The sequence below is a fragment of the Suricata suricatta genome, chromosome 5 (assembly GCF_006229205.1).
Source record: "Suricata suricatta isolate VVHF042 chromosome 5, meerkat_22Aug2017_6uvM2_HiC, whole genome shotgun sequence".
NCBI lineage: Eukaryota > Metazoa > Chordata > Mammalia > Carnivora > Herpestidae > Suricata > Suricata suricatta.
Window position 1 is genome coordinate 673265 of NC_043704.1, and position 12301 is coordinate 685565.

General features: G+C 41.3%; 1 long non-coding RNA gene across 1 annotated transcript; it reads left to right on the top strand.

Moving 5' to 3' along the window:
- The first annotated feature begins 436 nt into the window (after positions 1-436).
- On the top strand, positions 437-1065 carry LOC115291035. The gene is made up of 2 exons (XR_003908373.1): positions 437-634; positions 897-1065. It is a non-coding gene; the product is annotated as an uncharacterized LOC115291035 (long non-coding RNA).
- The last annotated feature ends 11236 nt before the right edge of the window (positions 1066-12301 follow it).

The following is a 12301-nucleotide window of genomic DNA, read 5'->3' on the forward strand; positions in this document are numbered from 1 at the left end:
CCATAGTGGCCCCGTGAGGGCGTTTGTGACACAGTCCCCCATAGTGGCCCTGTGAGGGAGGCTGTGACATGTTCCCGTGAGGCGGTCCCTGTTTGGCGGGGCAGGACCCGGGGCCCGGGTGGGGGTGCGCGCAGGCACTCCGTGGCTCCTAGGGGACGCGGCGGGCGGCCGAGGGCACCGCTGGGCCAGCCTCAGGCTCCCCCTCGGCGGGAGGAAGGTCGGAAGGAGCCACCTCGGCCGTGGCGGGAAGAGCGTCACCCCCGAAGCCCAGCGCGGGGCGGGCGCCCAGGGCCTGTTGGCATCTGGGACCGGTGCTGCCGGGAACCCCGGCCGAGTTCTCCCCGGAGCCCGGCCGGAAGCTCGGCCCCCTCCCTGAAGGAATGCTCGGCTGCAGCCCCGGTTGCTCTTATCCTCCTCCAAGGGCTGTTTGGACCAAGTGCGTCGTTTGGTTTCCGTGGCTCCCGCAGCTCGGAAGGAATGCCGGGGCTCCTCTCCTCCGCGCCAGGGGCTGCTCCCGCCTCCAAAGCGGCCGGGCCTGGGCCCGGCTCAGACGGTCAGAGCTACTTGGGCCGGGCCGGGCTGGCATCAGGGGTTCTAAGGGCCCCCGCCACTCCTGCCTTCGTGCTCCTGTGAGGTCAGCCGGGAACCTCTGCTCTGGGGGCTTGATTGGGGTGGGACTGAGGGCTGCCAGGAAGAGACGGCGCCCGTGGAGTCCATGTGCTGGAGTCCATGGCCCCAGTTCTCTGTCCAACTCGCACTTTGGGTCTCCATGGCCTCGACTGCTCCGGCAGGTGGTGGGCATGGCCTGACACGTGGAGAGTCCCCTGTGGGTCTGGCACTTCTTGCTTTGCCTGTGCCCTCCGACCTCTGGAACAGGTCAACCTTGCTGTCCTCAGTTCAGTCTGAACAACACTGCGGCTTCGCGGACAGCCTCTCCTGCCACATTTGGGAACCATCTGGGAGACATGGAGATCAAACGCAAGCCTGAGAAGAAACTTCATTAGATCCAACTGGCAAAGATGAATAAATATGCGGCACACAGGGACAGAACCCTCAGAAAAGCAACACGAAGGCAAAAGTAGTGGAGATCTGACCTAGGAACGCCGTCCTGCAGGAAGCAAGATAGTGGGTGGCAGCGACTTGTAGGCGTTGAACACTTCTGGGGTGCAGGGCACAGTTAGAACCCCCTTGTCCCTTTATCCCACCGCCATGCGATGGGCACTTTCATCAGGTTTATAGACTTCATCTAAACACTTCTCCTCATACTTCTCAAGTCCCAGGCGCTGTCTAGGTGCTTTATGAAGACCACTCTACCCTTCAGGACAGCAGTCTACCATGGGTGCTGTTATTGCTCCCATATCAGAGATGAGCAAACAACCAAGACCTGAATCCGGTCAGCTGACTCCAGTGCCCGTGCTTTTAACATCAGTGCCCAGCTACCTCTGGAATAGCAGTCAGGGACCAACAGCCAGAAGCTAGCAAGTTTGAGTTCAAGTCCTGCAAAGATTAGGTATGATTAGCCTTGACCCCAGCCTAGTGAAAATCTAAAGTTCCTAAGGATTTCTGCTAACTCACGGGGACTCTCTCTCTCATGACCTTTGTGTCCCAGCATCAGGGTCTGTACACTGTCCCTAGTCCTGCTCTATATCCACCAGGTACAGGACTCTTCACATCTCAGCACCCCTCAGAAGGTTTAAATGAGAAATACCAACCATACTGAGTGGTACATGGGTAGGGGAGGAGGAGGTTCATGTAAGGCACTAAGATGTGCCTGACTTTCTGAAGTCCACTTTGTTTTCTCCCAGCTCACCTCCTACACAGTCTCAGCATTTTTCTTTCCCTTACCACATTTAAACTCCTCTAGTGCCTTTAAACTTCTCTCTACCGTGTTGTACATCCACATCACCTTGTCCCTTTTCGGAAGGCTTGTTGCTCTCCTTGATCACAGTGAAAGGAGAAGAAGCCAACTCTTTTGCCTTTCTACTTTAGTACTTGTTGAGGAGTTCTCTCCAAGAAAACAAATGTTTTTTCCACCAAGACACCTCACACTAAATGAAACACTCATACTGAATGAAACAGTTTTTGATCGGGAAATGTTGCTTCTGTCCCTACCATCTTTAAGAACTAAAGGTACAAGATAAGAAGGAGAAGGCTCCATGCTATGTAGCCCCACCACTTGCTGGCTGAAGCTCTGGAAGAAGTTCCTTGTTTCTTCATCCATAAGCTAGGAATCAAAGTCACCAGTCCACGTTTTTGTAGAATTGTCAGTTGCTTTTGGCTTGGGAGGTTGGGTGAAGCCAGTTCTCAGTCTTACTACCCTCAAACACAAGGATATGAGCAACACAAGATTAGGAGAAGTTAAGCTAAGTGACAGCAAAAGTCTTTATTGTTGAAAGGGAAAGAGGCAGATCAACTTGGCTCTGCCCTGCCTGGAAGCTGTGGAAAGAGAAGATGAAGTCAGAGTCTTGGGGAAAATGCCCACTGATCCTGTCAGCAGTAGGGGTATGAAGGAGATGGGAGTCAGCAGCCCTGGGAAAGGAGGTGGAAGTTTCAAAGAGGGTGAAGTCTTTCTCACCCCTTTCCTCTTGCTCCAACCACAGTGATGGTGATTTCTTCTGGAATAGGATGGGGTTGCTAGCCGGGAAGGAAAATGAAAGATGGAACACCTAGTGCAGCTTATCACCAACAACAGACAGAAATGTGGCCAAAGACAAAGAAAGGATGAGACAAATGAGATAAGACCTGAGAGAGCAGGATGAGGGAGCGGGCACACTGAACGTGCCAGTGGATTCAACATGGCAGCTCTCAGCTGCCTGCTGCTAGCTTTTATTCCCTTCTGTTCGAGGGAAAGATATGAAAAGCACCAACTTCCAGAAAGAGGTAGAATGGGCAAAAGCAAAACAGATATTAGACCTAGGGGTGACACCTGAGATCCCTCTGCCTTGGACCAGATATGTTCTGGGTAGGAGAGAGTGGATTCTTGCACTGGCCATTAAACAGAAGCCAGAGCCCAGGCCTGCTCCCAGCAAGGCACATAGTTTGGCTTGGCCATCTAGTTTGGGGAGGGCCCAATCCTCAAAGGATCCTAAGTGTGGGGAGGGAGAAAAATGAGATGATTGACCTGAATATATAAAAATAAAGAAAAGATTTAGCAAGAACTGAGCAAGGTAAGCATGAGTAAGAAAATTACAAGGAAAAGCAACATTTTTGCTTTTTTCAATAAGGTTCCTCAGCTGGACCACAGGACACAGAAAATGATTGAGTAACTGTTTTCTCAATTCTCTCAGGATGGTTTATGACTAATTTTCTTCCAGATGCAGAGAAATGCAGAGAAATCAAGTTGATTTGTTATCAGCAACAGATGTCTTAGGTATTATGACTTATTTTTCTTGGGGAACCCAGTTAAGAAAGCCTAAAAGAAGCCTGATATGAAAAATTCTTTACTGGAAGAAAAATATCCGAGGGTAAAAATCACAAGGCACTTTCAGTTGTGGAGGTAATGTCAGTTTTACCTAAAAAAAAGGAAAAGATTGCATTGACATAATGGTTAATAAGAGAGGTGAAAAAGGAGATTGCCCAGCGAAAGATGGGATGAGAACACGGAAACAGTGAGAAGTCGACAGATGCTATGCCAAGTTAAGCGGTCATTCAAGTAGAAAAGCAGGAGATCATCTCAAATATGAAATTATTCTGGCTGTTACCTCTGTTAAGTAAAATTAAACTCTTTAATTAGGATATGAAAGGAAAACTACAAGACAAAGATAGGTGATGAGCACAGACTTAACACTATAGAAAAGTAGGTCTCACAACTATAGGACAGAGTCTCAGAAGATAATGTCATAAATGATGATAAAGTAAAATTGACAAGAGAAATCAAGAGGTTTGGGGGAGGGAGTATGAGTATTAGAATATTGATCTTTCACAGTGAGATGGCACAGATATTTTCTAAGTTAAAAAAAATCAAGAAACAGTTATAAAGGGTCCCAGAGAGGAAGAACTTAAATAGGAATGGGCATGAATTAAAACCAGGAAAAATCAGAACACAAACAAGGAGAAGAGAGTTGTGATGAAGAGACAGTCTTTGATTTTCATGTCCTCTTTAGCACATGGTCAATAGATATTGTCTAAATATGCTAAATCTAAGAAAAGTGTTAGGGTATAATATATGAAAGAAAAAACTGGAGTAATTAAACAGGTTGAAACCTTTTCAAATTACCAGAAGGAAGACACCCAACTTCAGAAAGAAGAAAGTCAAATAGGAAGAGTGAGAAAATTAAAAAAAAAATTATAAATAAAAAGTGTAAGATGCTGGCATTACGACAATAAATCTGTTATGCCAAATTCAAATTAAATAAACTCACCTATTGAAAGAAATAGCAAAACCAACATATATGTTATAAATAAGAAATTAAAACAAAGTGATTAAGAAAAGACCCATTCAACCATAAGAAGACAAGGCAGATTTAATTTAAGACACAAATTATAAAACAAATAAAGGTATCACTGTATATTTATAATAAAGATAAAATTGTCACAAATCTCAATATACCAAAAAATAGGAATAAAAATATGAGAAACTGGTCACTTCCTTGGGACATGAGCATACTTTTCCGTATTTCACCCACTAAGTACAATTAAAAATCTGGATATTGTATATAAAACAAATCTAAAAAGATTCTACAAGGTAGAGAGAAGAAAGGAGGCCACCAGGGACATTAGGAACTGAGGAGCATGGTGGTGAGTTCACTTGGGTTTTCTTTCTGCTTTCAGCTTGAAGCTGAAGAAGCTGGTAACCTAGAAATGATGGTACAGACAAAACTAATCCCAACAAAAACTTGCTCTTTCTAGTCAAAAGATCAGGAAAGGGACAACCTAGAAAAGCAGAAAACTTTGAGACAGTAATCTCTCTATTCTAGTTATAAACCACATAAATGGAAAACTATGGCCAGACTCCCACCATGCAAACAAAGGCCAAGTGGGGGAGCCTAGACTTTCACAAGAATGATACTGCAGAATGAATGCCAAATAGAGAGCCAGGCTTTTCATCCCCATTAGTCAGTAATGAGGCATGACTCCTTGCAGCTCAGTGGAGATCCATCCAGAAAGAATGGATTTCTACCTTTATCCAGCAGTAACGAGGCATATTTCTCCCTCTTCACTCGAATGGTGTCATTGGATCCTGTTGAAGAGTTAGGACGTACACATGGCTCAGCAGTAATGAGGCTACCCCCAGTGTGGTATCAGTGTAGACCACATGGGGAGCTGGAACTCCTACCATCACCCAGAAGTAACAGGGTCCTCCTCCCCTTGGGTACCAGTGGAGTGTTTCATAAGGAACAGGGACTTGTACCTCTTCCTGGCTGAAACAAGGTATGCCCCTTGTCTTTGCCAGAGCACTGTCAAAGAAAGCCAACTAAAACAAGATTTAAAACAGATCCAGAGTCTCATAACATAATACAAAAATGTCCTGATTTTAATCAAACATTGCTAATTATACCAAGAGTCAGGAAGATCTCCAAATGAATGAAAAAAATAATCAGTAGATGCCAATACTGAGATAGCAGATGTTAATTTTATCTGGTGAACATGTTTCAGTCAATAATTACAAACAAGCTTGAAACAAATGAAAAATAGAAAGGCCTCAGCAAAGCAATGGAATAGAAATTCACAAAAACTGAAGGTATAAAGAAGAACCAAACAAAATTTAAAAGTAAAAACTATAATCACCAAAGTAAAAGCTCAACATGGATGGGTTCAACAGTAGAATGAGGAACTTGACAACAAATTAAACTCAAAGATAAAACAATAGAAATTACCCAATATGAACAATAGAGAGATAATAGACTTAAAAAAAATGAACAGAGGCTCAGGGACCTGTGGGACTGTGACAAATGATTTGGCATTCATGACATCAGGGTCCCAGTGGGAGAGGAGAAAAGGGGTAGGGTTGAAAAAGTACTCAAAGACTTTTCCACAAAGGTGCACAATCTGTTCAATCGCCATTCCAATAAATGATTCTAAAATAAATCATTCCAATAAATGATTCATTTAAAAAACGAACCTCCCCCTATGTCTCACACTTTATACAAACATTAATTTAAAATGGATCATAGAACCAAATGTAAAACATAGAAGTAATAAAACTATTAGAAAAAAAATAGAAAAATTTAAGGATCTAGCACTAGGCAGAATTCTTAGACTTGACACCAAAAGCATGTTACATAATAGGAAAATTTATAAGTAGGCGTTTATCAAAATCAGAAATGTTTGCTCTGTGAATGATCCTGGTAAAAGGATAAGCCTGGGTGGCTCACTCAGTTAAGCAGCTGACTTTGGTGCAGGCCATGATCTCACAGTTGGTGAGTTTGAGCCCTGCCCTGGGCTTTGTGCTAACGGTTCAGAGCCTAGAGCCTGCTTCCAATTCTGTGTCTCCCTCTATCTCTCTGCATCTCCCCTGCTCATGTTCTGTCCTCTCTTTCTCTCAAAAGTAAATAAACATTAAAAAAAAAAGAAAGGATGAAAAGCTACCGTGTTGTGGGAAATGTTTGGAAACCACATATCTGAAAAAGGACTAGTAACTAGAATATATAAAGAACTCTCAAACCTTAACAGGGAAAAAGACAATCCAAGTAGGAAGGAGGCAAAAGACATGAAGAGAAATTTCACTGAAGAGGATATTGATGGAAAGTAAACACATGAAAAGATGTTCAACATTATTATCCATCAGAAAAAGGCTCATCAGAACCACAATGAGATATCATTGCATATTTATCAGAATGGCTAAAATGAAGGGTGCTTTTAGCACCAAATATGGTTGAGGATATGGAAGGACTTACCTATATGATGTGGGAAGGAATGGAAAATGGTATAGGAATTCTGGGAAACAGTTCGGAATTTTTTTAAAAATGCAATTTTTGTATGACCCAGCAATTTGCATTCCTGGGCCTTTATCCCAGACAACTGAAGATTTACACTCACACAAGAAACTGTAAACAAACGTGGATAGCAGCTTCATTCATCATAGCCTCACACTAGAAGCAGCAACATGTTCTTCCATGAGTGAATGGTTAAGCAAACTGTGGCACATCTATACCAATGAACACTACTCAGCAATCAAACGGGATGAACTACTGCATACAACACCTAGATAAATCTCTAGAGAATTGTGCTGACTGAGAAAAACACCTATCCCCAAACACTCGTGAAGTGACAAAATTAAAAAAATGAAAAACGTGTTAGTGATTGACTATAGGTAAAGGATGGGGGGAGGTGGGAGGGAAGAGGATGTGACCATAAAAGAGCCCTAGTGGGATCCTTGTGGTGATGGGACTGTTCTGAATCAATCTCTGTCACTGTCAATATCCTGGTTGGTCACTGTAGACGACACGTTGTATAGTTTTGCAAGATGTTACCACTGGGAAAAATTGGGTAATGCGTGCACAGGGTATGCATTTCTACATTATTCTTAAAACTGCATATGAATCAATTGTCTCAGAATAAAATATTTAAAAAATTTTACATACATGAAGCATTACAAAATTTTTTCATTTGAAAATCCATTATAATTCACCATGATAGCAAACTAAAACAGAAAAAAGTAGGATCATCTCAAATGATGCAGAAAACCATTTGATAAAATTCAGTATCTTTTCTTATGAAAAAACACCCCAATAAATGGAGAGATATACTAAGTTAATGATATTGTTAAGATGTTCTTTCTCCCCAAATTGATCTATGGATTCAATTAAAAATGTAATAAGCTATTTTGTAGAAATTGATAAGCTGATTTTATTTTTTTAATTTATTTTTTAATTAAAGTTTGCTTTAATTCCTTTTTTGTCCTTTTCCTTTTTTTTTAATAATAGTTTATTGTCAAATTGATTTCCGTATAACACCCAGTGCTTCTCCCCACAAGTGCCTCCCACCATTACCATCACCCCCTCTCTCCCTCCCCCTTCCCCTTCAGTCCAAGATTCATTTTCAGTATTCAGTAGTCTCCCTTGATCTGTGTCCCTCACTCTCCCCCGCTCTCTTTCCCCCTTCCTCTCCCCATGGTCCCCTGCCAGGTCTCTCCTGTTAGACCTATGAATGCAAACATATGGTGTCTGTCCTTCTCTGCCTGACTTATTTCGGATAAGCTGATTTAAAAATTCAAATGGGAATCCAAAGGACCCAGAATAGCCGCAATCAGTTTGGAAAAGAAGATTAAGGGAATTATACTAATTTTGAGACTTATAAACTGTAGTAATCAGGACAGTGCAGTATTGAAACAAGGTAGACAAATAGATCAATGGAACAGAACAGAGTCCAGAAAAAGATCCACACATATATTTACAACTAATTTTTTACAAAGGTGCAAATGTAATTCAGTGCAGAAAGAAGTCTTTTCAACAAATGATACTGAAATAATTGTATAATATGTAAAATAAAATGAGCTTTGATCCATATCTTGCACCATATGCAAATATTAACTCAAAATATATAATGTCAAACATAAAACTATAAAATTTATCGAAAATATATTGGGTTGTGCACTTTATACATATGACACAAAAAAGCATGATCCATTTTTTTAAAAAGAAAAAGCTGAAATGGACTTCATAAACAACAATAACAACTTCTGCTCTTTGAAAGACATTGTTATGGGAATGAAAAGACAAGGCACAGACTGGGAGAAAAGAAAATGGCAAACCATACGTGTAATAAAAGACTTGTATCCAGCATATATAAAGAACCCTCAAAACTAAATAATAAGACTATCAACCCAATTTTTAAAAACAGACAAAGGGTTTGAAGAGACACTTCACCAAAGAAGATATGTGGAGAACAAGCACCGGCGATCTCCACACCCTGGGTCGCCAGGGAAACACAACGTAAAGCTACAATGAGATTAGAATTGTGACAGTTTAAGACTGATCATACCAGTTGTTGGTGAGACTGTGAAGCAACTGGAATTTTCTCATATGCTGCTGGTGGGAGTGTAAAATGGTACAGCCACTTGGAAAACAGTTTGTTTTGGAAAACAGTTTTAAACCTATATCCAATATATGACCCAGTCATTTCACTCTGAGGCTTTTATTTAAGAGGCGTGAAAAGATATGTCCCCACAAAAATTTGCATACAAATTGTATTCATCAAATAACTGCTGAATGTGTGGAGAGCTAGTCGTGGACGAGCACTATCAGCAAGACTCCAGTTTTTGTAGACTTTGGGGGGGGGGGGCTTAGCAACATCTGTCATCTTTTTCCCCAAGAGAAGCTTGTGGGAAGTTGGCTCCATGGTTATCTCCTTCATCTGGAACATTCTGGATTACTCTGGATATTCAGAAAGCAATAGAGGGGCGTCTGGGTCACTCTGTCTGTTAAGCGTCCAACTGCAGTTCAAGTCATGCTCTCACAGTTTGTAAGTTTGAGCGCCACATCGGGCTCCGTGCTGACAGCTCGGAGCCTGGAGCTGCTTCAGATTCTGTGTCTCCTTCTCTCTGCCCCTCCCCCACTTGTGCTCTGTCTCTCTCTGTTTCTTAAAAATGAATAAATATATAAAAAAAGAAAGCAATAGAAATAAAACGTTATAGAAATACACACTAAAATATGTTAGTTTTGTGTTTGTGAGGATTTTTCTTTACATGCCCTATTTTCCTTGCTTAATTATTATTAGTAAATTTATTCCAAATGAAAACTTTGTTGAAAACATTTTAATTGTGTAGCTCTTAGTACTTTTGTAAAAGTTTGCTTATTAAAACTTCTAAACAAGGCTAATTTCATCAGTGAATATACTTGGTATTATTTTTATCCCTAAGTAATTCAGTGTGTGTTTCCTAAGAATAAGAACATTGTCTTACATAGCCAGTGCAGTGATCAAATTAGGAAATTTAACGTTGACACAATGCCATCATTGAATACCCAGACTGTATTCAAATTTTGATGATTGTCCCAATAATTCCATTTATAGCATTTCCCCCTCTTCTGGCACATGAGCCAGTCTCAGGTCACATGCTGCATATAGTCGTCATGTCTCCGTCTCCTTTAATCTGAAACAGTTGCTCAGCCCTCTGTGTTTTGTAACTCTGACATCCTTGAGTGATATAGACCAGTTAGTTTGGAGAACACCCCTCAATTTGGAGTAGTTATTGTGTCCTCATGATTTAAATCCTAGTTATGCATTTATATCATTATGTTATGGGTAGGAATGCCACAGAGACGACGCTGTGTCTTTTTTACTATATCCTATCAGGATGCGCATGACGTTAATAAGTTTTAGGTGTTTTTTTTTTTAATATAGGTGTTTAGTTCCTCCTAAACCATTAGTTGAAAGAGTTTTCTTTCCCCACCAGCTTAAATCTTTGCTTTCCCTTCCTCTTTTAACCCGCGCTTTTCTTTGGGCCTCTTGCACTCTCCCTTGAGTATGTACAGGTCGGCGGTCAGTCAAGGATCTGGTGTTGACGCGCAGATATATGGGTGGACCCCCTGCCCCCTCCGTGGCCTTCTCCTTTCACAGACCCTCCACAGAAACACACGTTACACACACAGGGTCCCTTGAGGTGGCTCATAGCCTACATGTAAACGCTTAAACAAATGTTAGTTAGAACAGAGTGTCCTCATGACCTGGAGTTTGGCAAAGCTTTTTAAGGACCCACCGAAAAGCAGTAACCATGAGATAAAAACTGAGTGTTAGACATTATAAAGATTGACATCTGCGTATCAAAAGATCTCATTGGGAAGATGGTGATTAGACAAGCCATGGAGTGCAAAAAGTATTTGCAAAGTATGTGGAATAAAGGGCTTGTATCTGGCCTCAGGAGAACTCGGACGCAACTGCGTACACAGAACTAGAAAACCACACGACCCGATAAAATTGGGCGGAAGATGGCGCCTCACAATGGAGTGACTAGGCAGTAAGTCTATTTTATGTTTTTAAATATATTTTATTTCTATTTCTGATGGAAATATAAAATGGTACAAACACTGGAAAACAGTTAAAACATTAAACAGTTACCATATAATCCAGGAATTCCTCTCTTAGGTATTTATCCAAGAAAAAGGAAAATATTGGTCTAAACCAAAACCTGTCCGGAAACGTTCATAGCAGCCTCATTCATAAGAGCCCAAACCTGGAAACAAGACCACTTATCACCAGTGTGTCAAGGATAATCAGAACACTCGTACAACGGAACCTGACTCTGCTCAGCAGCAGAAAGGAACAGATTCCTGACAACATGGACGGACCTCAAAAACATTGTTATGTTGAGTGAAGGAATCCAGTCACAAAAGAGTGCATGCTCTGTGACTCCACTATTATGCAACTCTAGACCAGACAAGTCTAATCTATGGTGTCCGAAGGATGTCAGCGGCTGCTTGGGGTATGTGAGGAGCCCGAGGTCGGTGTTCTTGGCGCTGGTGGGTGCTATGCAGGAATGCACTTTTGGCAAAACGTAACCTAACTGTACACTGAAAACGGGCTCATTTTATTGTATGTAAATTTGTTTCCGTAAAGTTGATTTGAGTAAAAGAACACAAGGGCAATGATTTTGATACTGTACAGGACACATTTGGGGCCAGCATTAAATGAGAAGAGGACGGATATCAGAGTGTGGGCTGCTTTTCATAATGACTGCATTTTAGTGACAGCTACTTATGCAGCAAATGACACAGCCATAATTGTTATGAAGTAGAAAATTTAGTACATAATAGGAGAAACAGAAGGAAATCCCACATTAGGAGACGAAATGCTCCTCTGTCAGTCCAAAACAGATGCAGGAGACCCAGGGCATTAGGATGTAGAAGTCCGATATAACAGCGGGCAGGTCTTGTGAAAGCTGTTAAAGTCTGCACATTTTCTGTTCCAGGACACGTAAAGGAGTCATGAAAACTGACCACAAGTCAGGTCACAGTGAACGTTTCAATTGCAGATAGAAGTAATGTAAACAACATGATAAAATCAAAAATCAAAACAAAGTTTAAATGTTCTTTTTGCCTGTTTATTTTTAAACTTTGTTTAAAAACTCTTGTGTCAAAGGGTAAATGCAAACCAACTTCAGAATTGCTAGGAAATGATGGTGATGAAAACATATCATAATCCAGGGAGTGTTGTTCGGGCAGTGTTCAGAGACAAACTTACAGCCTTATATTTACATCAAGAAAAGCAAAAGAAAGAAAAATAAATGAACGAAATGTCCAATTCCAAAATTTAAAGTAATAACAGTTGAATAAACCGAAAGGAGCCACTAATAAGGGGCGGTCAGAAACTAACAAGTTGGAAAACAGAAAAACAGTAGAATTAACAAATAAACAAATAAAAACCT